We start from the raw sequence: 27257 nt of genomic DNA, 5'->3' as shown, positions 1-27257 counted from the left end.
CCACCTTCTTAATAAGACCTTTCCTAACCACAGTTGTCTAACACTGCCACTTGGCCCTCCCACCCTGGCCCTCAATCCTCCTGTCCTGCTTTCCCATCCCACCTCCAGGGTTTATTGTCTCAGCTTACTGCCCGTCTCCTCTCACTGGACAGCAAGACCCTGCGAGCAGGGAAGGGTCTCTTCAGTTCAGATGCACCCCAAAAGACCTGAGCTGGACTGACACCTCGCAGACATTCCATCAGCATGCCTGCCCTGTACCCTCCTCATGGCCCAGGGTCTTGCCCAGGCAGGCCTCATGGATGCCCACTGTCTCCGTAGACAAGGCAGGCACCTGTAGAGGCCGGTGGAGTGAGCCAAGCACAGGAGGCTGAGAAATCACTTTTGGGTGATACAGATGCTGTCCCTAGACATGTGCACGGGGACCCCCACTGTACCCCTTCCCCAGGCACATCCTCCCTGGCACTCACAGGGACCCCCAGCAAAGAAGGGGTGGGCATCCAGGCAGCCGGCAGTAGGAGGAGAGGAGCCCGCCATATGGTCGGGTCTGGGTGCGGGGTCTGACTAGCGCCCCCCCACCACCACCACCACGGAGGAGGCTGATGCGGGAGCTAATGGCTGTGCCCCATCGGGTGGACTAGGCCGCATTAATTCGACCATACATACACACGCTAATCAGCTGTAACCGTGGCACCCAGCTCAATTCAAATTGATTTACTGAGCCTGGAAATGGATACAAATGTGATTAAAGGCTTTTTATTTTACATAGGTTCTCTATAAAATGATTTAAATCAATTGCCCGGCAGGCCCCATGCTATTACTGCACTGAGCCGCTTCTCACAGTGATGGATTTGTGCTCTGCTCAGAGCCGGGGTGTCAGAGAGGCGCTCCCACCCACTCCCCTGTCTAAGTCAGGGCACTGTGGCAACCGCCCAAGAGTGCCTGCCTCTTCCTGGGGTACCCCCTCCAGGCCTGGCACGACCACGGAGGGGTGACAGGGGTCAGTGGATGAGGAGGGCAGGCCAGGGAGTGAGGCTGGTGTCACCATGGCAACCGCCTACAGTCTCCCCATTAGATGCCTCTTGCCCTCCCAGAGTCGTGGCTGCAGCATCTACCCCAAGATGTCTCAGGGGCCAGCCCTGAGCCCAGAGGTCAACTCTGTAATCTCAGCCACCAAGGACATCATCTGCTCTGCCCTGAACCCCTTTTACAGATGAGGAAACTGAGGCCAAGGGTGCAGGGCAGTGAGAAGAGGCACAGGCAGGTCCATCGACTCCACAGCAAGGGTGTCATTTGGTTTTCTACTCAAGTATGATCTCCTGTGAACTATTACATCAGCAAAGATCCCATTTCCAAATAGGGTCACATTCTGAGGTTCTGGGCAGACATGAATTTTGGGGGACATGATTCAACCCACTACAGACACCACCCTGGGGATATGGCTGTGGAGGGTTCCTCCTCTTTGGCTGGCAGCTCAGACTGTTCAGTAACTTAGCCACAACTTGGCAAGGCTCTTGGGGAACCAGGAGTCCGTCGGCTACACCAAGTGAGCCTCTGGAGAAACGATGCCTCAGCCCCCATCTCTGCCCAGGGGCTTCTGTGCTTGTTCAGAGCAGCACTCGAGGCAGGGTGGGGGCTCAGGCAATGCACCACTTGCTTCCCTGGGCAGAGGTTACTCGGTAAGCCTGTCGCACCCAAGAAGTGAAGAGGGCATGGGAAGGGAGGGCCGTGAACATCTTTGTGGTGGGCACGTGGCTGGGACAACATCACAGTGACCACATCACTGCACTGCATCAGTCCCTGCTGGAAAGCCCAGTAAGACCGGGATGGGTGTTTGGGCAAATAGACACTAGCCCCAGGCAGCTGTTTCAGTTCAAAACAATATTCATGAAAATGAGGCAAAACGCAAAATTCCACTCCTCAGACACACTGAATATGTGAGGTGCTCGACAGCCACAGGGTTGGCGGCAACCCCACTGGACAGGGCAGACGTAGGACATCCCATCAATCATCCCAGCAAGTTCTATGGACCTTGTAAGCGTTGTACCACCAGCAGGAATAATGAATGCCAGAAAAATAACAATTAATAAAAGCACACCAGGGCTGTGGATTTACACCAAGCCTGACTCCTGGGTGGTTATGGGGCCAGGCCAGTCTTCCGCTGCCTCTGGCCTCCCCTTCCACCACTGACCACACAGGGCCCATTCTCCAGAGCCCAGCCGTCTCAACTCCAAGAAGTCACCCACTGCTCCTGCTCCACTGGCCTGTGAGGCCCTGGCCCGATTCTCTGGCCCTCCTCCAGAGTCTCAGACACTCTGTCTTCTGCTCTCCCACTGCCTTGCAAGCTCCTAGTTTGCAAAACCCGAATCCAACTTCATAGCCTCTGGGGTGCCTCCTCCTAAATGCTGTACTTCCCTCTTGCACGGGGCTTCCGACTTGGAGCGTGGTCACCACTGCAGCTGTCCTTCTCTGCTCTGCATGACCATTCTGTAGCCTCACCAGTTGGCTTAGCACTGGACTTAGTAGGAAGTCTGGATCCGTGGGAGGAATGCTCTCCTAACTAGTCTCCGAGTTTCCTAGCACTCACGCCGCGCCCAGAGCACTGCAGACAACACACTGTGGCTGCGTGCAGGAGCCAATGAGTGAAAACCCGAGACCAGGGCCTGTGCTATCCTCCCGTAGGTACACAGTAGGTACGTGATAAATGGGGGGTATTGGACCAGCTGAATTAAGCAGAGAGAGGACTCTGAGAGGATAAGGATATTTGGTGTGGGCAATAGAACAGCTAGAAAGACACTGAAAACAATGAGGCGGGCGGGGCTGTGTCCTCTGAGGACAGACTCCCATGGAGGAGTCTATTTGACTGCTGGGTTTTCCTGGGCCTCCTTCTACTGGGCTCCTTCCCTGTTGGGTAGAGGGGGGTGACTGTCAGCAAGGTCACAGCAGGGCTGGTCCCTAAAGGAGTTAAAGGCCATGTTCCCAGGCTCCCCATCTGCTCCTCCTAGGAGTCTCTATGGCTGGGCAGTGATGCTGCCTCTGCCTCTTGACCCATTATTACTGCTGCTGCTGCTCTGCAGAGAGCTGGAAGAGGGACAGGGTGACACCAGAGGGGAGAGGCACTGCCGGGCCTTGGAGGTGCAGAGGGCAGAGGGTATGGGTGATGGGTCACTGTGCATAGACAGCCCTTCTGAGACCAGGAACCAGAGTCTTGGGGGGACAGTCCTGACTGAGACCCAAAGGGCATGTTAACTGTCTAAAGTCCTACAGACTTCTGCCCACCTGCGGCTATACACCCATCTCCTCACTGAGGTTGAACAGCGGTCCTGTTGAGACCTGACTTAGTGGTTGTGGAAGCCCACCTCCTTCCACTCTCCGTTCTCTCATGAGGTACAGCCTGGCCTCCAGGCACCCATTCCAGAGGCTCCATCAAGGTGCCCAGTGAGTAATTCCAATCCTGCACTCGGGGCCAGACCACCCACATCACACCCCCTGGCGCTGCCACTCCTATCTGAGTGACCTGGCAAGTTACCTAGCTGCTCTGTGCCTCAGTTTTCAACTGATGAGTCCCCTAGGTTGGAAGGCACCCAAAATACACCGTGGCCACAACCATGGACTCAAGCGTACCATCGATCGACCAGGCAATGTGTCGTTCTGTTGTACATGGGGTCGCTATGAGTCAGAACCAACTGGACAGCAACTGACAACAACAACGATGCGTCGGTAAATGTGGAAGAAATAATAACAATGAGATTGCCATGAGCCTTAAATGAGTCCACATTTGCCTGGCTCGCAATGAGCCCTGTGTGAGTGGTCGTTAGAGCAATCCGCCCAGGTGCAAATACACAGAACAGGAGGGTTCTTTGGCACCCCAGACAGGTCCCTGTCAGAGCAGGGACAGGTTCTGTGGTCCCCAAAATTCGGGTCTCAAAGACGGTGCTCTCCATCTACTTGTACTTTGGCTCCCAACAACAGACAGGTAAAGCTGACCAAAACAAAGTAAACTCAGCGAGTTTTGGCTCAAACTTGGCCTGAGTTAACTTATAACTCTCCCTAAGGGGTGAGGAAGTGAAAACTGTTCATATACCATTAATATCCAGTTTAGTTTATGTGTGACGACTTGAGCTGCCCCCTGCCGTTGCTTGTTAATCTCCTCCTGTCTTAGGTTGGGTTCTCTAGAGGAGCAAAACCACTGAAGGGTAAATATATAAAAACACACATAGAGATTTATTTCAAGGAAATGGTTCATGTAGTTGTGAAGGCTGGCAAGTGCCAAATTCATGGGCCAGGTATCAGGCTGGAGGCTTCTCCTGACTCATGTCGTTGCATGGGCTGACAAACTCAAAACCGGCAGGTCAGAAGGCTCACTCATGGCCCAAGAACAGGAGGTCAGAGGAAGATGAGTCAGGTGCAGGGTCAAGAGAGGGCGAGCTTTGCCAGAACATCTATATATATTGGATACAGGCCACACCCCCAAGGAACTCCCTTTTCAACTGACTGGCTGCTCACAGCAGGTCACAAAATGGAGGATGATTACATAGTATCTGCCAAACCACTGACAATCATGGCCTAGCCAAGCTGACACATAACCTTAACCATCAAACCTTCCAAGTAGACAGGGCGTCGACTAGGGCAGGAGAGGGGGTCTGTATCTGAGAACCAGAGTCTCAAAGGCATTCTTCCCAGCACAGCTTGAGGCATCGCTGCATCGGAATCCCCTGGGTACTTATTAACCACCAAGCAGGCCCCCAGGGCCCTGGGACACCTATACCAAATAAAACCCGAGACCACGGTCTTGCGGCTGAGGTAACCCAGGGCTAGGCACAAGCAGCCAGGCGAGAAATATATGAATAATTCTACTTTAGCCTTCATCCTGTTGCCACACTTTGGCAGCATCTAAACTCAAATGCATAAGAATGCCGACAGCAGGGCAAGAAGGCTCTTCTCTCAAGACACTAATGAGCGGAGACCATCCTGCAAACATGCTCCTGATGGGAAGGGCACACCCATGTGGGCCAGAGGGCAGTGGGCCTGGGGGTCCTGTAGGAAGCAGCGGGTAGGGGCTACAGGAGAGGTGGGCAGGTGGGAGAACATAGGGGTAGGAACAGGCTCCTGAAAGGGCCCAGAGTGGGACTATGTCGTGGGGGCCAGAGGAAGGATCCAGGTAGGTGGGTGAGGGGCTCACTAAATCCAGCCAGCCATGTGAGCCACTGAGGGCTTTGTAGGGAGGCAAGGCTCCACCAGCTCAGAGCCATGGGCTCCTAGGGGCAGGAGACACTCTGTCCTCCTGAACATGCTGCCCACCGCTTCCCCGCCCTGAGCAGCAGCTACACTGGCTTGTCAATGCCAGCACACCAAGGGCCGGAGCCCCTTGGGGGCAACTGTGAGTCTGTGCAACACTGCTAACGCTGAGGAAAACCAGGGCCACGTGCTTATCTCGTGTGTGTGGGACTATACGTGAGACAGTGTACGTGTGTGAGCATATGAGTATGTGTGAAAATGTGAGTTAGCACATGAGTAAGTGTGAGTGTGAAAATAAATGAGTGTGAGTATATGTGAGAACGTACATCGTGCAAGAGAATGTATGTGTGTGTGAAAACTGAGTTACTGCGTGCGGCTGAGCGCATGTGAGTATATACATATGTGTATGTGTGCAAATGCAAATGTCAAAGAATAGATGTGTGGGGGGGAGGGTGTGTATGATAATATATGTGTATGAGTAAGCGTGGATGTGTGAATGAGAGTGTCCGTGAGCAAGTGTGCGTGTGTGTGTGTGAGAAAGATAGCATATGTGTGGGACAGCCCCTCACCGCTGAGCCACTTGACTTCCCACTGTGAAATGGGGCCATGACCCCTCCCAGCAGACTCTAGGGCATGCTGGGGGGCACTATAGGTGTGACAGCCGCCCATCCAGGCCCATGAGGGGCTTGCCTAAGAGGAGGTTGCTCTGCTTTGCATTCCGACTCCAGGGTGGGCTGGGTGGGGGCCCGGCAGGCACCAGGCCCCCAGGAGCGAGGCGTCCCAATTACTGGCACACTGAATGAAGCACAGCTGGCTCTGGTGCCCAGTCAGAGTGGCGGGCTGGCCAGGGAGTTGCATTGCTCCAATCCGGGAAGGCGTCCTCAGTGTTAATGGGGCGAGCAGCTCATTAGCTGTCGTCCATCTGCCCTAATGTGGTGGCGGCTGCAGTGGTGGAGGGGCCGGGCAGTGAAGACGCCCTCCAGGAATGGTGGGCAGGCAGGCATACAGCCGCAAGGAGGGCCAGCCCTCACTCCTGCTGCCTGCTGACGGGTGAAGGTACCGGGGAGGAAGAGGAAGAGGGCCCCTCTGCTCCCCCTGGGGTCTGGCCACACACTGCTGTGTGTCTGCAGGCAGGTGGCTCACACTCTCTAGGCCCAGGCATCGATTGGGGATAACAGGGGCTGGACCAGAGGCCTCCGGTGCAGGAGGGCGGGCAGCCCTGGGGGCCTGGCCCCAGACTCAGGCTGTCCCTGCACGTGTCTAGAGGTGTGAGGTGTGGATACCTCTGAGGATGTTCCAGGTGGTTTTCAGATACCCACTAATCTTGCCTTTGTCTGTGGTGGTGGACATGGCTTCTCTGCAGGTCCAGCCAGGTGTGACCTGGCAAGAAGTGGTCAGTACTGGGTCCCCAGGGGCTGGTTCAGGGCCTAGGACAGGTGCCAAGGAATCAAAGTGGATTCTTCAGGTCAGACTTGGGGTATAGCTGTGGACCCCAGGGGACGGGAATGGGGTTAGCCGGCACCTCCAGCCCTGCATCTCTGCTGACATGGCACTGGGCAGAGACCATGAACTGAAACGTTGCCCCAGGGGACCTGACTACAGAAAATGGAGGCACCCTGCCCATCACCTGCCATCTTGGGCAGCAGTGCTGGGGGCTGGGAGAGGGGCCTTTGGGCCAGGCTGCCCAGGTTCTACCCTGGCTCTCCTGTGTGACTTGGGGAAGTTATTTAGCTTCTCTGTGCTCCTGTTTCCCCATCTGTGGGGACATGTGAGCTGACATGTATCAATGTTGGCCAACATCATCCCCATCATAGGGTCTCCCTGGCTGCTGTCACTCGAGGGCCACCTTCAGTATGTCCACCATGCCGGTACCCCCCATATTACTGACAAAACCCTATGGGGCAATTTTACTCTGTTGTTGCTGTGAGTCAAAAATCGACATGACGGCATCCAACAATCACCCGTCATATCAAGCAGTTCTTTTTGTTTCTTGAAGGATAATTCACTTTAACTAATTTTAAAACAATAACTTGGGCCCAGAAGGAAGCTGCAAGCCACTAGCAGGAATGCAACATCAGTGTCCTACCCTGAACCCTCACTTGGGGTTGCCGGCTCTAGGTGAAGTCTGGTCCCTTCATGAAAAAGGAGTAACAGGATGGAGAAGGCTGTGGGACCTGTTGGCACCAAACTAAGACCGTGGCCGTGGGGAGGATGACTAGAATTGGAGAATCTGTGCCTTGATTTTCTTTAAGGTTATGTTCCCACACGATACAAAACTGTCTTGAGTGCAGCATAGAATCGCCCCGTGGAGATGTGGCCCACCACAGAGCCACAAGACTTCCCAGGTGGAACGCCAAATCCCAAAGGGGCTTCAGGCTCTGGAAGTGGTGTCACCTCTCCCTCCTACCAGGGCAAGGCAGGAAAACAGCCAGCTCTGCCCGGCCCAGACTGCCAGGCTCTGTTGCTCAGGCTCTTAGCCTCCCCGGCCTCAGTCTGCCCATCTGAAAAACGGGACACACGATCCCTTGCCTGGGTGGCTGCTAAGGGTCTGAAAGCTCTCCTGCGTCGTCAGCTGAGAGGGTGTTGCCTGCACCAGCGGGGAGGCTGGGAGCCTCCCGGCAGCGGATGGACAGCCTTGCATAAGGGCTGCCGGTGCCCCAACGCTCTTCAATTATTCAAACCATAATTGCACCCTTATTTAAAGTCTAGTCTTGTGTTTGCTGCATCCCGGTGGTGAGCACCAGGGCCTGCTGGTAGATTTACAGGGACGCGCTCCCTCACACAAAGTCAATTAATTCAGCAAACACATTGCCAGCAGGTTCTCAGGTGTGCGGCTGGGAGGCCCGCCAGTCTCAGCCCACCGCCTTGGGGACACCTGATCCACAGGCCTGCCAGGCAGGAGGGGCGGGGGGCTGGAGGAGAAGGGACACCGACACGCCCACGGGCACCTGCTGTGTGCCAGGCAACCTCACAACCTCAACCCTGGCAGATGGGGAAACCGAGGCAGAGAGGGTAAGGGATCCACTGGAGAGCAGGGGATTTAACTTCAGGCAGTCCCCTCCATCTGCACACTCCTGTTTTCACCCTCACATGTCCCACCCCGACAGATTACAACAGTAGCAGCTACACTATCACATTTAGAACAGAGTCTGGCATTGAAAAAACACTTCACGTCCACATAGCTCCTATCAGCTTTCCTGTCAGCCCCACAGGTAAGGATTAGTATTATCCGCATTTTACAGAGAGGGGAAACTGAGGCACGTGGAGGTTGACTGGTGCGCCCAAGGTCTCGAAACTTGTAACAAAGCGGGGATTGGAAGGAAGGCTGTCTGGTCCCTGCTCTCTGAGCTGAGTCCCACCCTTTCCGGATACCCGGCTATTACAGATATGAAGTGCTTAGCACAGGAAGAGCTGGATATGCCGGCTAATGACCTCACCAGGCCCAGCTTAAAGCCTGCCCCCTTTCCCTGGGAACCATGCACTTTTTCATTCTCTCTCTCTCTTCCTCACCTGGCAAATCTTCATATCACCCAGGAATCCCTGGATCAAGCACAGCCCACAGGTAGCAAGTTCTGCTGGGTTCTGGAACGTTCTGATGGGCTCTGGGATGTTCTGATGGGTTCTGGCATGTTCTGATGGGCTCTGGGATGTTCTGCTGGGTTCTGGCACATTCTGATGGGCTCTGGGACGTTCTGATGGGTTCTGGCATGTTCTGACGGGTTCTGGTGCTAGATTGGTCACTGTCTTATATTATCTGCTGCTCTTCTCCAGATAACGGCAACGGCTGACATGCGGAGGGCACTTAACAGTTTACAAAGGCCTTTTGCACAATTTGAGCCCCCAACAAACATGTGAACAGGTGTGCTGCCAGCAACAGCAGCTCCGTCTCCTGGGTGAGGATGTGAAATCTAGAAGTTAAATGACTCAGCCAGGCCACCCACCTCCAAGAGGCATGGTTGGCAACCAGGTCTCTGGACACCAGGCCACCAGGCCCTGAGGCTGAGGGCCAGCCTGTCCTAACGAGGCATTTCTGTTAAGAGTGTGTGGGCTGCCAGAAGGTGCCCCAGCTCTCCCATTTCCTAGCTGTGCAGCCTTGGGCAAGTCACAAGTAATGTCTCTGGGCCTCAGTTTCCTCCTCTGAGAAATGGGGTGAAAACAGAACGCCTCCTCCTTTGGGTGGGGTGAGGATGATGTGAATTAGTACAATGTGAGGAGCGGAGCACAGGGTGACATTCACTTTACTATCTCTGTGCTTCTCACCACACCCCCCAAAGTATATATAGTAGGTGCCCCCCAAATGTGTTACTTGCTCTGGCAGCAGAATTAGTGGCATCAAGGTAAAAAGAAGTTGCTAGGCCCTGTCTGCACCAGCCCATCTCAGCTCCTGGACATGGTCCTGATAACACTTGCAGCACACAGGCATCCCTTGTCCAAGCCTTGGGTGTGGAGGGGCTGGAAGAGTTGAGCTCAACTAAAATATCCTGCTGAACTCCCCACCTGGAGGGGGAGAGGGAGGAGTCCATGTATGAAAAACTAACATTTCAACTCCCAGGGTTCATTTTACCTGGATTGCCCTTTCCTCCTTAAATCATCCACCTAGAAAACTCCTACCCATCCCTCAAAACCCTACTGAAGAGTCACATCCCTCTGCCTCTTCCGTGTTGTCTCTCAGCCTGATACATGTTTCTCCCATCACAAAAACCACCGGCTGTGTGCCAGGCACAGTGCTAAGTACTTTCAAAAAGGAAGGAGTCGTTATCTCCATTTTACAGATAGAGAAACTGAGGCGCACAGCGAGTAGGCCGAGTGTATAGGAGGCTGAGTGTGGAGGCTGCACAGATGGCAGAGGGCAGAGTCTGGCTCCGAACCCGACAAACTTGGCTCCTATCTCAGCTGCCTTGGGACAAGAATCCAGGTTCAGCTGTTTTAGGAAGAGCCAGCGTCAGGATTAGATGGAGTCGGTGGAACAGAGAGGGGAAAAATGCTGAAATGCAAGGCAGGAGGCCAAGCGGGCCGGAGAGGGAGCAAGCGCAGGTTAAAAATAAAACTGAAATCCGAGTGAAAGCAGCACACGCTGTCCCGGGAGGGGGTGACAGAGACCTGTGGTCCCTGAGGGACCTACCCACCAGTGAGGCTCAGCGTGCAGACCAGCTGCTCTGGGTGATGATCATTTCGGAAGCAGAGGGGGCAGGCGGGGGCTCTAGGCTTCAAGCTGAAACCTCAGGGACGGGGCATGGGGACTGAAAACCAGACTGGGGGCCCCAGGCCCCATCCGATAGTGCAGGCTACCCACTCTGGCCCCCACTTCTTCTGGGAGCCCTGGCCACCCCACTGCCCACCACACCTGCTGTGAAAACAACACCCTGGAAGGTTGTCACTACTCTCTCCCGGGAGGGCAATCGGACACTGAAGGGGCAGGTCTGATCGACCATCTGATTTGTCTGGTGGCTGGTGAAGGTGGGGGCCATGGGGCCTCCAGGACAAAGACCAGCCAGGCAGGGTGCCCCTTGGTGGGGGGTGACAGTGCTCCCCAGGAGTCAGTGAACGGGCAAAAAAGGGGAGGCTTACAGAGGTCACCTGGCAGTAAGTGAGACAGAAGGCGCCATGTGAAGGCCAAGTTCCCCCATCCTCATCCAATCCAAACATCTGTTTCTCCTCTACACAGTATAATGTTGGGGCTCAGTCCACCTGGTTCTATTTCCGGGTTTGACACTCATTGGCCGATGACCGGACAAGTTGCTGAACCTCTCTGTGCCTCAGTTTCCTTGTCTGTAATATGGAAGCAGCAGCTGTCCCTACATCACTGGGATGTGGTGAGAATTGCAATTGCAGCCAAGTGCTTGGGCTGGAAGGCACCGCTCACAGCAGGCGGCATGCAGCCAAGGACTCTCTGGGTTTTATGGTCTTCTCCTCTTGGGAAGAAAATTTTTACTGCCCACCTACTACACAGATGTCCCAGGCACCGTGGACAGGTTGTTGAGTCAAGGAAACCTAGCCAGCCCCTTTCCTGGTGCTGCTCCAGTCTCTGTAGGGAGACACAGGAATCAGGAAATCACACAAGCGCGTGCATACAAACTGAGCCCAAGGCACTTGACCTGGAGGAGAAGCTGGGTCATGGTGAGTCAGGGAACAGTGTTCCAGACAGTGGGAACAGCATGTACCAAGGCCCTGAGGCAGCTGGGTACACTAAAAAAAAAAAAACTGAAAATGGCAGGTGTGGCTGGAGTATGGGGAACAAATGCCAAGACTGGCGTCAGGGGCAATGGAAAACTGCCTGCTCCACTCTGTACCCCCAAATTCTTTATTTGTAACAGCTTTTTTACTGAGATGTAATTCATATACCATGCAATGCACCCATTTAAAGTGTAAAATGCAATGATTTTTAGTATATTCACAGATGTGTACAATCATAACCACAAATGATTTTAGGATATTTTCATCACCTCAAAAAGAAACGCTGTATACCAATGTTCACAGCACCACCATTCATAACAGTCGAAAGGTGGAAACAACCCAAAGGGTCCATCAACAGATGAATGGACATACAAACACAGTATACACATGCTAACTACTACTGCTACTGCTACCCATTGCTGTCAAGGCGTTTCTGACTCATAGCAACCCACTAGGACAGAGAAGAACTGCCCCATAGGGTTTCCAAGGCTGTAAATCTTTATGGAAGCAGACTGCCACATCTTTTTTCCCCGGAGCAGCTGGTAGGTTTGAACCACCAACCTTTTGGTTAGCAGCTGAGTGCTTAACCACTGCACCACCAGGCCTCCTTAAACCCATTGCTGTAAAGTCAATTCCAACTCATAGTGACAGCCATAAAGAGAGATGTAGTCCTGATACATGATACGACTCTTCTTTCTTCCCTGACAAGAAAGCTTCTTGTCAAGGGAACTGCTGATCATGGCACCTGGACCCCAGAGAGATGCACCACCCACAGCCTTGGCAATGGAATCTACAAGGCCACAACTGCCCAGTGTTGCGGATAGTCATGGCACACAACAAATAAACCCGCTGCTCCTGGCTAGGCCAGTACTATTCGGTGTAAATACAGGCTCCAGGGTAGAAGTCCGCCACCCACTGCACTGGGTTGAATCCTGTTCCCCCAAAATTCACATCCACACAGAACCTGTGAATGTGACCTTATTTGGAAATAGGGTCTTTGCAGATGTCATCAAACCAAAATGAGGTCATACTGGAGTAGGATGGGCCCTAAATCTAATGGCTGGTGTTCTTAGAAGAAGAGGGAGATTTGAGACACACAGACATAAGGAAGACGGCCATGTAGGGAAGGAGGCAGAGATTGGAGTGATGCGGCCACAAACCAAGAATGCCCGTAGCCACCAGACGCTGGAAGAGACAAGGAAGTCTCCTCCCCTATAGGGGAGCCTTCAGAGGTAGCACGGCCCTGCAGGCACCCTAATTTCAGACTTCTACCCTCCAGAACTGTAAGAGAATAAATCTGTGTGTGTGTGTGTGTGTGTGTGTTTTTGGTAAATTACATGTAACAGAAAATATTTGCCACTTCAACAATCCTTCCGTGTACAGCTCAGTGACATCCAGTGACATTGGTGACATTCCTCACCATGTTGCACAATCGTCACTGCCGTCCGTTTCCAAATTATTTTCATCGCCCTTAACAGGAACTCAGTGGTCCTTCCACAGTACCGCCCCATGAATTTATGTTAAGCCACCCAGTTTGTGGTCATTTGTGGTGGCAGCCCCAGGGCACTCATACATCATCCCTGTAGGTCCTCCTGCCTCTGCCTTGGTTTGACCAAACTGGGTGGACACCATGCTCCTGCCCCTGGACAACCCAGGTCTACTTCAGGACGCCTTCCTGACTCCCAGGGGCAGTGCTGTCCAGACATAGTCCACTCCCCAGGAAGGAAGAGTCCAGAGCTACAGCCTTTGAGCCTGGCCATGTCCTGCTACAACTGTCTGCCTGCCCCAGGTAAGGGTGGCCTTGTCAACCCTCCAAAGCTGGTCAAAGATTTAGCAACATCCTAGTCTATACACTGGTCTACAATCACACCTCCCTGCACTCTGTCTGGGCAGCCCCTGAATTTCAGGAGTTGGGTGGGGAGCAAGCCAGTGAGGCAGGGGTCACGGGGAGGGAGACAGGAAGGCAGCGACTCCTTCTAGGGGGCAGCGGGGCAGGTCACCACCTCCACCGGGCATGTTATTACAAGTCACAATTTATCTCCCTGGGCCACATTAGCGGTGGCCCACAGGACATGGGGTCGCCCTGACGGAATATGGAGATAAACTAGAGATGTCTGGGAACAGAGCCGAGTGGAGATTACAGCAAAAACCAGACGCCAAAGTCCAGCCGCGAATCCCTCAGCTGGCCAGTTACGTCCAATAAATTAGAGGAGATAAGGAGTGAAGGATGGAGCCCTGAGAGCAACATTCACTGTGGATACTGGCACCGGGGCCTCGCGGGGGCATCTGAGGGGTTCTTCCAGGCAGAGGGCGCCTGGCGGTGGTGGGGGGGGGCGGGAGGAGAGGGAAGAGGAGTGGGTGTGAGGAGGAGAGGGAGAGGAAGTAAAGGATGAGGAGGGGAGGGGGAGGAGGGAAGGAGCGGGTAGGAGACAGAGGAAGGAAGAGGAGGTGGGTAGGGAGGGGTCCCAGCCAGTGGCCAGTGAGGGCAGAGCTTCTCCCTGTGGTGGGTGAAGCCATCAATACAGGCCCAGGCTTAATTGTCGGAAATATTGCAGAGAAATGAAAAGCAACTCCCTGCACAAGGCTGTATGGCGGCCCCTCTGGCGTACCCCCAGCTGCTGCCCACCACCCACCCTTTCTGCACCTCCAGCTGTTTTCTGCCTGGTTCCCAGGAATGAGAGCTGCTGCTGTGGCTGGGACAGGGTGTGGGGTGAAGGGGGACATCTGGGGAGAAGATAAGAGGATCAGATAGAGAAGGATGGTTCCCTGGCCCCGCTCTGTTCATGGCCAGCCTGAACCATGGCACTAGCCTCCTCTCTGGCCCCTGCTTCTATCCAGGTCCCTGCCCTATCTTCCACATGGATCAGAGACCCCCAACCTGTGCCCCTTCTGTTCATACCCCAAGGGCTCACCCCTCCTCCACCATCCTCGATCCCACACTTGTCCCCTCCTCTCCTCCCACCACACTGCGCCAGACACTCTTCTGCAGGGCCTCTGCCTTGATGCTCCTTCTGCCTAAATCTTCTCCCCCCACCACTCAGATATCAGCTTGACCAACTCCACAAGCGTCACTCTCCTCGAGGCCTTCCTGGACCCTGCAGTGGGCTGACCAGTGGCCCCTAAAAGATATGCCCCTATCAAACCCCTGGAACCTGTGAGGCCTTATTTGGAAAAAGGATCTTTGCAGATGTGGTCGAGTTAAGGATCTTGAGATGGGGTGATGATCCTGGATGATCCCCATGGGCCCTAAATCCAATGAATGACAAGTGTCTTTATAAGAGACACAGAGAAGGCCATGTGACAATGGAGCAGAGAGCCGTGGCCACAAGCCCAGGAAGGCTGGCAGCCACCAGAAACTGGAAGAGGCCAGGAAGAGTCCTCCCCCAGAGCTTCCGAGGGAGTGCAGCCCTGCTGATTTCAGACTTCTGACCTCCAGAACCACAACAGAATAAATTCCTATGCTTTAAGCCACATGGTGCATGGGAACTTGTTAGGACAGCCCTAGGACACTCATCCCATTGCCATCCAGTCGATTCTGACTCATAGCAACTCTATAGGACAAAGTAGAACTGCCCCATAGGACACACACACATACCCTATCTAACCCTGCGGCCAGCCCTCCCGGCCGTTCCCCTCCCCTTACCTGGTCTAATGTGTTTTCCACAGTACTCTGCACCTTCAGCTGACACTACAGTTCACCAAAAGGGGTCCCGGTGGTACACTGATTAAGCACTCGGCTGGTAACTGAAAGGTCAGTCGTTCGAACCCACCAGCGGCTCCTCAGGAGAAAAGACCTGGCAATCTGCTCCTCCAGGTAAACAGCCTTGGGAACCCTATGGGCAGTTCTACTCTGTCACATGGGGTCGCTATAAGTCAGAATTGACTGGATGGTCCCCAACAACAATATAGTACACCAACTCATCATTTTTATTGTTTATTGTCTAGAACCTCCACGAGGACAGGGTGTCGGACTTCTGCTAGCCCAGTACCCCTGGTGCCTACAGCTGGGGTTCAGGGACCAGGTTGTTGAAGGCATGGAGAAAGATCTCTGCATGACTCACCACCTGCTTCCAGCTCATCTCAGGTGAAATGTCACCTCAAGAGAGGCCTTTCCTGAGCCTCACTTGTATCAGCTCCTGTTGTGGACTGAGTTCTGTCCCCCAAAATGGTATGTTGAAGGCCTAATCCTGGTACCTGTGAAAGTGACCTTATTTAGAAACAGGGTCTCTGAAGATGTCATCAAGTTAACTAGATCATACTGGAGTCGGCTGGGCGGGGCGGGGGGGGGGTCCTGACCCCATCCGAGTGTCTTATAAAAGAGAAGAGATGCAGAGAGTTAGAGGAATGGACATGTGACCAAGGAGGCAGCTGCAAGCCAAGTGACACCTAGGATCGCCAGGAGTCCCCACAAGCCATGACAGAAGCGTGGAATGGATTCTCCCTCAGAGACTCGGAAGGAATCAACATGGCTGATACCCTGATCTTGGACCCCCAGCCTCCAGGGCTGAGACAATAAATACCTGTTCTCACAAGCCACCCTTTGTGGCATTTTGTTACAGCAGCCCCAGGAGACTAAGATACCTCCTGACTCTATACTACAGTTTACAACCTGTCTGCTGGACAGATAGCTGCAGGGTGAGGGGACCTTGCTGCCTGCCTGGTACAAGGCTAGCCAGTAGGAGGCAGTGCTCAGTGGGGGCTTTCCCCATTGCAGATACTGCAGCACAGTGAGCTCTCCAGATGGCACAGGTGGACCCCATTCCCAAGCTGACCTACCCAGGTGCCAGTAAGCAGACAGTGATGACCTCAGCACCTCACAAGGTGCCAAGCACCCTGCTCGCTCTGTCTCACTCGGCCCTTGTCTCCCAAGTTCACAATGAGCTTGTGTCATCCCAGGACAGAGATGTCAGGTGCCCAGCACCAAGTCCACACACCCCAACCTGCTGACATCTCATGGGCAGAGGTCAGGGTGCTGCTAAGGCCCCTATAATACACAGGACGGTGCCACCATAGACAGTGGCCCAGCCTCAACGTCAGCAGGGCCAGGGGGCCTGAAGGTGCAACCACACATTGGAAGGTATCTCCCCTGACCTTAAGTGGCACGAGGAGACAAGCTTTTCCTACCTGAGCCCAGCAGGGCCCAGCCCCAGAAGCAGCTCAATGAGTATGAATTGAACTAATGAATGAGTGAATGACTCAATGCACGGACCCCTCCTCACTTTTGCATGTGTGGCTCATACTAGTTGAAGCCTCGCCACCTTCAAATGCCTGCTGCAGAAATAAGGGCGTGGCAGGAACCAGCCCGCCCACATAGTCAGCATTCCCCAGAGACCCCAAGCCCCTAGCCTTTGTTCGGGACGTCTGGGCTGCGAGTGTCTCACAGGATCTCTGGAAAAAGGGGGCCAGGCTGAAGGTCGGCAAGGACCAGGCCCCGGACGTGCCACTGAGGCCACTCCCGAAGGACTTGGGGGTGGGGCTCCCCTCCTCCAGGCTGGCAGCAGGAGCCCGCCGCGCCCCCTCCCTCTCCTGCACCGAGCTTCAGTGGGCTTGTGTGTCTGCCAGATGGCAACGCGCTATGTGTCAGGAGATAATCGCTATTAAAAATTCACTGGGTTTTATTTTATCTTTTTATTTTTTTTTTAGGTTCCGTTGGGCTCTCTGCTCTCTCCTAAAGAAGCTGCCACCCGCTACACAGCTTTAATTGTCTCTAATTAAAAGAAACATCGACAGGGTCGCTGGGGCATCTCAGCTCTGGTGCTGGGGGAGTGAGCAGGGGTGGTAGGCACCCCCAGCAGGGGCTGGCTCCCTTCTGCAGCCCTGCCAGCTTCCCACCAACTGGGAGCAGAGAGACAACAGCCCTGCCCCAGGGCACCCACAGTCCCACACACATCCCCACCTCTCCTGAGGGGTTCTGCGTAATTGCTTTTCTCCCCACGAGGGACTCCAGCTGTGTCAAATGTGGGTCACCAGTGTAATGAGTTTAGCACCCCAACAAGAGGCATGGGAGAAAAACGCAGAGGCGAGTGGAGCCAAGGTACCATTGGGAACATCACAGGAGGTTGGAGGGCCGAGGACAAAACCGGACAGTGGCCTGGTACAAAAAGGCTGTGGCTGCAGCCTGGACCCACCAGAGCAGCTTCCACAAAGCCAAGCCGGGGTGCTGAGCTCAGAGACCCGAGAGCAGGCATGTGCGGGCTCAGATCCCAGCTCTGCTCCTGCCCAGCGGGCCTTCTGTGAGAGCCGCACCTGCAGGCCTCAGTTTTCACATCTGCCAAGGGGCTCTGCCGAGGTTTACCTGGCTGCTGCTGGAATATGGGTGAGTCAGATCATGGAAGATGCTCAGAGCGCAGAAATGTTGGTTGAGCAGGCACTCACGTGAGGGAGTCGGAGACCCCAGCAGGCCCCGGTTGTTAGCTGCTGTCTCATCAGCCCTAACTCAGTGACCTTATGTAGAACAGAAGAAAACATTGCCAGTCCTGCGCCATCTTCAAGATCCTTGTATATTTGAGTCCATCGTTGCAGCTATGTGTCAGCCCACCTCACGGAGAGTTTCCCTTGCCTTCGCTGACCCTCTACTTTACCAAACATTATGTCCTTTTCCAGTGATTGGTCTTTCCTGATGACGGGTCCAAAGTAAGGGAGCCAAAGTCTCACCGTTTCAACTCCGGCCTGTTCTGGGTGCCGGGGACACAGCGGAGACACGCAGATAGGCCCGAATCCCAGAGACCTGGCTTCAGGGAGGGGGCAGGAGGCGATGAATGACTGACCATGGTTCAGAGAAACCCCTCCCACGCTGGTGAGCCACACCCTAGGCAAGCCAGAGGAGTCCCAGGAGAGCAGAGAGAGGCAGCACAGGCCTGGAGAGGAACAGTGATGTCCCAGGCACAATGCCACCTGGGAAGACAGGGCTGTGCCAGGCCAAGGAAGGGCACCTCATCTCGCCACCCCACCTCCTGTCCTCAGGGTCCCTGAACGCCTCCTACACACAGGTGATCCACCACAGCAGCTACCCTCTGGGAAAGGGCTGGATTCCTGCATCGTCTAGTTTCAGATTGGAGAGTCCCCCTTCTAACCAGACCAGCCTGTTTCTCCCACCTGAATGGAGCCAAGAGTGGTGTGGTGACCTCCCATCTCATGGCAAGGTGAGATCGCAGGTCTCCCACCTGCTCAGCTACCCCACAATGCTGGGGTCCCTGGAGCCCACGAGAAATATTAGATGGCATTTTAAATCATCGCATATTTTAAAAATAATAAAGGGGAACTCACACATCCGTGGTTGTGATTTCTGACAAGGGTGCTAAGTCCATTTGATGGGGAAAGAAAAGTCTCTTCAATTCATGGTGCTGGGAAAACTGGATTTCCACAGGCAGAAAAGTGAAACAGGTTCCATGCCTCACACCACACACAAAAACAAATTCAAAATGGATTAAGGACCTAAATGTGCGAGCTAAAATCACAGGATTCTTAGAAGAACAAGAAGGGGCAAGCTGTCAGGCCTGGCTTTCAACGATGGCTTACTGATATAACAACAAAAGCACAAACAAGAAAACACAAAATAAATAAAAGGGACCTCATAAAAATTAAAAACTTTTGTTCATCAAAGCACTTTACCAAAAAAGTGAAAAGCAAGCAGCCAGCTGGAGAATATCTTTGGAAATCATGTATCTGATAAGAATCTAATAACCGAAATTATAAAACTTTGACAACTTAACAACACAAAGACAAATAACCCAATCATAAAATGGGCAAAGGACTTGAACAGACATTTCACCAAAGAGGGCATTCAAATGTTACCAAACACATGAAAAGATGATCAGTGTCATTAACAATGAGAGATACAAATCAAAACCACCATGAGATACTATTTCACCCCCACAAGGATGAGTAAGATTAAAAAAAAGACAGAAAAAAAAAATAACAAATGTTGGCGAGGATGTGGGGAAATTGGAACCCTTACTCATTTCTGGTGGGAATGCAAAATGGTATAGCTGTTGGGGAAAACAGTGTGGTGGTTCCTCAGAAAACTAAAAATAGAACTACCATATGACCCAGCAATTCCATTCCTAGGTAGATACTCAAAAGATTTGAAGGTAGAGACTCAAAACAAGACTCGTATGCTACAGCACTATTCACAAGAGCCTAAAGACAGAAACAACCTAAAGGCCCATCCACAGCAGAATGGATAAACAAAACGTAGGACCTACATACAACGGAATACTACTCACCTAGCAGGAGAAATGAAATCTTAATACATGCTACAGTATGGATGGAGCTTGAAGACATTACGCTGAGTGAAATAAGCCAATCACAAAATGACAAATATTATATGAACTCATATGAAAAGATCAGAAAAGGCGAATGTACAGAGATCACAGTTTATTAGTGGCTACTGAGGGTGGGACAGAGAGGGAAAGGGAGGGTTAACGGTGATGAAAAAATCGCATTAAGGTGAGGGTTGCACAGCCAATTATTTTAAGTGCGGTCAGTAAGTTGTACACCCGTCGAAAGTTGAACTGGCAAAAGTTGTGTGATGGATATATTTACGGCAACAACAACAACAGCAAGAGTAGCTGCTAAGGCTGCTTACACACAACCAAATACCTCATGGGAGTTGGTTCCTTGGTTTGGAGGTTTAGGGTCATGGTTTCATGGGACATCCCAATTAATTGGGCTAATAACATGTTTAGTGCCTCTGTTCTACCTCCTGGTTTGCTGTGTAGAACCCGGAGTCTCAAAAGCTTGCAAGTGGCCATCCAAGGCACAATTGGTCTCTATTTGCCTGCAGTAACAGAGGAAGAAGGACAGTCAGGAATAGGAGGAGGATATGGAGTATGTCGCCTCCATGAACAACTGCCTCCTTTGCCTTGAAACCAGAAGAATTGGATGGTGCCTGGCTACCTTTACTGAACACTTTGATCAAAGATTCCATAGAAGAATCTCAATCAAAAGGGGGGAAATACAGAACAGAGTTTCAAATTCTCATGGACTCCAGGCATTCTAGAGCCATGGAGGGTGGAAGAACCAAAAATGTGCCCTGCAGTCTTCTTAAAACCAAACAATAGTTTAGATTAACTAGAAAAAAGGTTTGCCTTGAGCATTAAAAAAAAAAAAAAAAAATGACAAGAAGAACCAGATGGTGCCCAGCTACCACCAACAATTGCCCTGACAGGGAAAACAACAGAGAGTCCCTGACGGAGTCGGAAAAAACTGGGGTACAGAACTCAAATTCTAGTAAAAAGACCAGACTTAATGGTCTGAGACTGGAGGAACCCCAGAAGACAGGGCCCCCGAACTCTCTGTTAACGCAGAACTAAAACCATTCCCAAAGCCAACCCTTCAGACAAAGATTAGACTGGACTATAAGACATAAAATGATACTTATGAAGAGTGTGCTTCTTAGTTCAAGTAGATACATGAGACTAAATGGACAGCTCCTGCCTGGAAGCGAGATGAGAAGGCAGAAAGGGACAGGAGCTAGTTGAACGGACACAGGAAATCCAGGGTGCAAAGGAAGAGTGTGCTGTCACAGTATAGAGAGAGCAACTAGGGTCACACAGCAATGTGTGTATAAATTTTTGTATAGGAAACTAACTTGAGCTGTAAACTTTCACTTAAAGCACAATTTAAAAAAAACGATAAAAGGGAACGAGATAGTATGAGTTTTCTGTGGCTGCTGGAACAAAGTACTACAATGCTGGGTAGCTCAAAACAACCCAAATTTACCCTCTCTCAGTTCTGGAGGCCAGAAGTCTGAACTCAAAGTGTCACCAGAGCCATGTTCCCTCTGAAGGCTCTAGGGGAGGATCCCTCCATATCTCTTCCAGCTTCTGGCAGTCCCAGGCATTCCTTGGCTTATGGCTGCATCACTCCAATCTCCGCCATCCTCATATGGTCATCTCCCTGAGTCCTCTCTTCTTATAAAGACATCACCAAACTTGTTCTCGTCCAGTCTACTCCAACTCATGATAACCCCATGTGTGTCAGAGTAGAACTGTGGTCCATAGGGTTTTCAATGGCTGATTTTTTCAAAGTAGACCACCAGGCCTATCTTCTGAGGTGCCTCTGGGTAGACTCAAACCCTAACCTTTCAGTTAACAGCCAAGTGCATTCACCATTTGCTCCACCCAGGGACTCCAACCAGACCTAAGACCAAACCCCATGCCATAGTTTTTCCTCACTTGGTGGTGCAGTGGTTAAGAGCTTGGCTGCTAACTAAAAGGTAGGCAGTTCAAACCTACCAGCCACTCCTTGGAAACCCTATGGGGCAGTTCTACTCTGTCCTATAGTCATTTCTGACTCATGGTAACTGTCTTGGTCATCTAGTGGTGCTGTAACAGAAATACCACAAGCGGATGACTTTAACGAAGAGAAATTTATTCTCTCACAGTCTAAGAGGTTACAAGTCCAAATTCAGGGCGTTGGCTCCAGGGGAAGGCTTTCTCTCTCTGTCGGCTCTGGAGGAAGGTCCTTGTCCTCAATCTTCCCCTGGTTGAGGACCTCCTCAGGCACAAGCAGCCCGGGTCCAAAGAACACGCTCTGCTCCTGGTGCTGCTTTTTTGGTGGTATAAGGTCCCCAACTCTATGCTTGCTTTCTCTTTCCTTTTTATCTCTTGGAAGATAAAAGGTGGTGTAGGCCACACCCCAGGGAAACTCCCTTATCTTTGGATCAATCCCACCCTAACCCTTTTCAATATAACATTACAATCAAAAAATGGAAGACAATCACAGAATACTGGGAATCATGGCCTAACCAAGTTGATACACACATTTTTAGGGGGACATAATTCAATCCATGACAGTAACTCTGTAGAACAGAGTAGAACTGCCCCATAGGGTTTTCAAGGAGTGGCTAGTGGATTTGAACTACTGACCTTTTAGTCAGCAGCCAAGCTCTTAACCACCACACCACCAAGATAGGTGCTACAAATTTTCCCCTTTTATAAGTGAGGAAAAACTGTGGTACAGGGAGGTTAAGTGTCTTGCTCAAGGGTGCACAGCAAATAAGAGGCAGATCCCAGGCGAAAATCCAGGACATCTGGCTCTAGACATGGGCTCCTAATGGTTGCACCAGACAACAGCAGAGAAGCAAATGTCTCTTGCCAACTTGCAGCCTACCAGCTGAAGACCATGCTAACGCAGGACCCAGGCAATTCAGCAACCAGCTTAGTCCTATTTCTTCACTCACCTTCTCCTTCTTTCTAAGCATTTCTGGAGATTTTTCTTTTTACATAAAGCAAAAACGTAATTGCAAAACCGGAAAACAAAAGCATGAACAAGGCTACCTTTATCGCCTCCGACTAGTTTCCACCACTGTCAGAGGTCCTATCGAGAGGGTCAACACAGGTGGCCGCCCCATCTCCTGTAACCCCTAGCCCCTCTGGGCAAGCTGGGCTGCCAGAGTGTCTGTCATCAGGGGCCCTTTGAGGCCATGGAACCCCAGGGGCAGAGCCCGGCCTGAGCCCATCTGCAGTGGAAGCCATGGCAAAGGGCCAATGGGGTTCACGCAGCCTGTGTCCACCTCCTGGGGGTTTCCTGAGACCACTCTGCTTTCTGACTAACCCGACAACCCAGCCTGGGTCGCTGCTGCTTAACAAACTTCTGTTTCAACACACGATGAAAGCATTCCTCCCTTCCAGCCTGGCCCTTGCAGAGCATGTGTGGCTGGGAGAAAGTGGGGTTACCCTGACCTGGCTTAGAGGCAATCCACTCCAGACCCTCTCAACAATTGACCATGTGATTGCCCCCAAAGTGCCCATGTTCCAACAGTCCCTGGTCGGGACAGGGGAGGGGTCCAGATTTGATCCTTCCCTCCTGGTCCCAAGGACGAAGCTGTTAGGGTTGGGTCTACACCACCACCACCTCCAAGTTCATCCACTCAGGGAACTTGAACTCTAAGGCACCTCAAAGTATCCACATGGACCTTGGGTGTTATTCCAGGATTTGCCAGAGCAAAGGATTCACTGAACATCCAGGAAGGGGGACCCAGCACTCATTCGTCTGACCAGAAAGAGTTGCCGTCTATTCATCCAACAAGCACTTATTAGGCACCTAGTGTTTACATAGTACCTTGGGATATTCCAAGATGAGAATGAAAAGGATCTTCCGTCAAGGAGCTTCTGTCTGAGAGTAGAAAGAAAATAAGTACAACAGTGTGGATTCCAAACAAAAAATAACAATATGGGCCACAAGGACAGGAAGAAACAGGAGAGATGCCTTATAGCTGGGCAGAACCTGGAAGGGTTCACAGAGAAGGTGGCATTCAGGCTAGCCCTTTTGGCAGGGGAGACTGAGCCAAGCAGGAAAGGCTTTCCAGGTGGAAGAAAAATAATAGCAGTTGGCATTTATTAACTTGATGGTGTGTCTGTTGTTATTATTACCTCATCCCAACTCTACAAAGGCAGGACCATGATGTCCATTCTACAGATGGGAGACTGAGGCACAGACAGGTTAGGTTATTTATCCCAAATCACACAGCTATGAAGAGGTAGAGATAGGATAGGAGCTGGGGCTGGGCAGCACTCTTCATTGTTATACTATGTGGTTGTTGGGTGCCATCAAGTTAATTTCGACTCATAGTGACTACCTCAGGTGACAGAGTAGAACTACCCCATAGGGCTTCTTAGGCTGTAATCTTTACAGAGGCAGATGGCCAGGACTTTTCTCCCTTGGAGCTGCTGGTGGGTTTGAACCACCCATCTTTTGAGTAGCAGCTAAGCACTTAACCATCCATTGCCCCATCAGGGCTTTTTCATATGATTCCCCTCCACCAACTGCTGAGGTACCAGGCAGACACAGGTATGCCTCTCTGGCCTGGGATTCAGCTGGCCAGAGAGCTGGGGGCAGCGGGGCTCGGAATGGTGGGCAGGGGTAGACCTCTAAAGGCGGAAGAGCCAGAACTTTCTCCCCACCTGTCCACTTTGTGGACAAGGGGCCGCCCTGGACAGGTGGGCAGAGAAGTGACCGGGTTGTTCCTCGGCTGAAGGAAGAGGTGCCAAGCAACCACAGCCAGCTGGGGTTGGGCTTCTGGAGGTGGATTGCTGGGCTCCTGCTCGTCACTCCTCACTTGCTGTGTGGCCCTGGGCAGTGGGCTGAACCTGTCTGAGCTCAGTGTCCTCACCTGTAAAAAGAGAGGCAGAACCAGTGCACCTCTATCACTGTGGTGGCGACTGAGGGGTGACACAGTGACACAGGGACAGGGCAGGAGGTAATGAGCCCCCCACTCTGCCTGGATGAGGCCCCTGTGAAGCAGTTCCTCTCTGGCCAGACTTCCAGCTGGGCTTTGGAAACAAAGCAAGGGCCCTTCCAGCTTCCATGAGGCCAGCTCATACCCAGCTGGCTTGGGATGGAGTCAGGGGTGGAGGTGTGTGAAGTGTAGCATTTAACAGCTGCACATAGTGAGCGAGCCAGGTACCCACCCCCCTAGGCAGATGGTGGCACACATACCGACTCCCTGAGGCCTCACAGACACCACGTACAACTCACGTGACCATCAGCCGTCCACCAAGGAGAAACTTAGTGTCATGGATTGAACTGTGTCCCCCAAAAATGTGTGTCAACTTGGCTGGGCCATGATTCCCAGTATTGTGTGATTGTCCACCATTTTGTCATCTGATGTGATTTTCCTATATGTTATAAATCCTACCTCTATGATTTTTTTTTTTTTTATGATGTTAATCGGGAGCCCTGTTGGTGCAGTGGTTAAAGAGCCTGGCTGCTAACCAAAAGGTCAGCAGTTTGAATCCACCAGCTGCTCCATGGAAACCCTAGAGGGGCAGTTCTACTCTGTCTTATAGGGTCACTATGAGTTGGAGTTGGAATCCACTGGATGGCAACTGGTTTGGTTTTGTTGGTTTTTTATGATGTTTATGAGGCGGGATTAGAGGCACTCATGTTAATGAGGCAGGATTCAATCTATAAGATGAGGCTGTGTCTTAAACCAATCTCTTCTGAGATATAAAAGAGAGAAGCAAGCAGAGAGACATGGGGACCTCATACCTCTACGGAAATAATGCCAGAAGAAGAGCACACCCTTCGGACTCGGGGTCCCTGTGCCAAGAAGCTCCTAGTCCAGGGGAAGACTGATGATAAGGACCTTCCTTCAGAGCCAACAGAGAGAGAAAGCCTTCCCTTGAAGCTGGCACCCTGAATTGGGACTTCCAACCTGCTAGACTGTGAAAGAATAAATTTCTCTTTGTTAAAGCCATCCACTTGTGGTATTTCTGTTATAGCAGCACTAGATGACTAAGATACTGGGTTCCAGGGTGCTGCATGACTGGACAAGGTCACACAGCTGGGGAGGATCCTTCTGGGGCTCCTGAGGTCCCAGTGGATGCAAGGAAGAAGGAAAATCAGAAGGATCCAGGCAGAGGGTGAACAAACGCTTACATAAGAGGAGAGTTCTGCAGATTCATTCCGCTTAAAGGAGAAAAAAAGCCCCCGCCCTCTAAGCTGCTGCCCCCACCGGCCCCCCAGGAGTGCAGTGGAAGCCGCCTAAGCTGACATCTGATGGGCAGGGATTTGTTTTAAGCTCTTTCTACCCACTGGGCTATAATCAACTGTTCACCACCTCTTCAAAAAACGTCTCCCTAGCCTTCCCATGCCCCCCCACTCCACCCCCCACTTTCAAAAGGCCTGAGAGAAAAAAAACAAACCCACTGCCATAGAGTCATTCTGACTTGTGGGGACCCTACAGGACAGAGCAGAACTGCCCCACATGGTTTCCAAGTCTGTAATCTTTATGGAAGCAGACACCACATCTTTCTCCTGCGGAGCAGCTGGTGGGTTCAAACCGCTGACCTTTTGGTTAGCAGCCGAGCACCTAACCGCTGCGCCACTAGGGCTTCTTAAAAATATGGAATGCTTCACGAATTTGTGTGTCATCAGGGGCCATGTTAATCATCTCTGCATCGTTCCAGTTGAGTATATGTGCTGCCAAAGCTAGCACTTCAAAACGCAGTACACTTTAAAAGCCGCAGTTCAAAGAGGCAGAAAGAAATATGGCCCAGAGATGAATATGGACTATGGATATGGGTTAGACATGAGGGGCTGGGAGGCAGATAGGGCAGGGTGTGGGGGCCCAGGAGAAGCCCATGATGTTCCTCAGGGGCAAGGGTGTGGGGTGGTGTGCAGGAGGGGCTCCCAGAGTCAGGCGGGTGCACGGCCACTCCCCTCTACCCTGCACTGGTCCACCTGGAAGAAAGGGGCAGCAGGTGAGGCACCTGGAGACCAGATGTTCGGCCTTGCACCAGAGGAGGAACCCCCCAACCTGTGTCATCAGAGCCACCCTGGAGAGACCTCAGTACCTCGCTGTGGTCATTCCACCCTCCTCACTGCCTGCCCTCAGGCCCGCACGGCTCAGTGGCCCCGCACTTCCCACGGCCTACCTTGGCCTCAGAGCCCTGCTAACCCCCTCTCTGTATAGCCCCTAGAGCCTCCTGTGACACCTCTCATCTCCTGCATAACTAACCACCCCAACCATTCCAGGTCATGGCCTTGACCCCAGAGAGTTCTCCTGCCTGGAGGTCTGGGCCTGCCCAGGTGTGGGAAGTGGGTACCTTGTGGTCAAAGCCTTGAAGCTCCACATCCCAACCCACAGTCTTGCCTCTGCAAGTAAGAGGAAAAGAACCCCCTCAACCTCCCCCCTCCTGCAAGTAAGAGGGAAAGAAATCCTCCCCCCACTTTTTGCCTCCTAGGTTTCAGGTGCTTAGTTTTCTGTGTGACAAGGAGGCCCACAAAGCGCTAACCTCCAGCCCGGTTTGCTAACTAGCCTGGATAACGCAGATCCTTGGGCAAAGAGCAAGGCTGCTGCAGGCCGGCTCCTTCCCCAGACAAAAGCCTGAAGGTGATTC

At 52.3% G+C, this 27257-nt stretch overlaps 1 protein-coding gene and 1 pseudogene across 5 annotated transcripts in view; both read right to left on the bottom strand.

Moving 5' to 3' along the window:
• Positions 1 to 27257, bottom strand: part of GSE1 (Gse1 coiled-coil protein) — a 446848-nt gene that overhangs the window by 182135 nt on the left and 237456 nt on the right. The gene's annotated exons all lie outside the window — the stretch shown is intronic.
• Positions 26255 to 26353, bottom strand: LOC126065221 (uncharacterized; annotated as a pseudogene).

The sequence above is a fragment of the Elephas maximus genome, chromosome 21 (assembly GCF_024166365.1).
Source record: "Elephas maximus indicus isolate mEleMax1 chromosome 21, mEleMax1 primary haplotype, whole genome shotgun sequence".
Classification (NCBI taxonomy): domain Eukaryota; kingdom Metazoa; phylum Chordata; class Mammalia; order Proboscidea; family Elephantidae; genus Elephas; species Elephas maximus.
The sequence above is the reverse complement of the archived record's forward strand: the minus strand, read 5'-3'. Positions and strand labels throughout refer to the sequence as shown.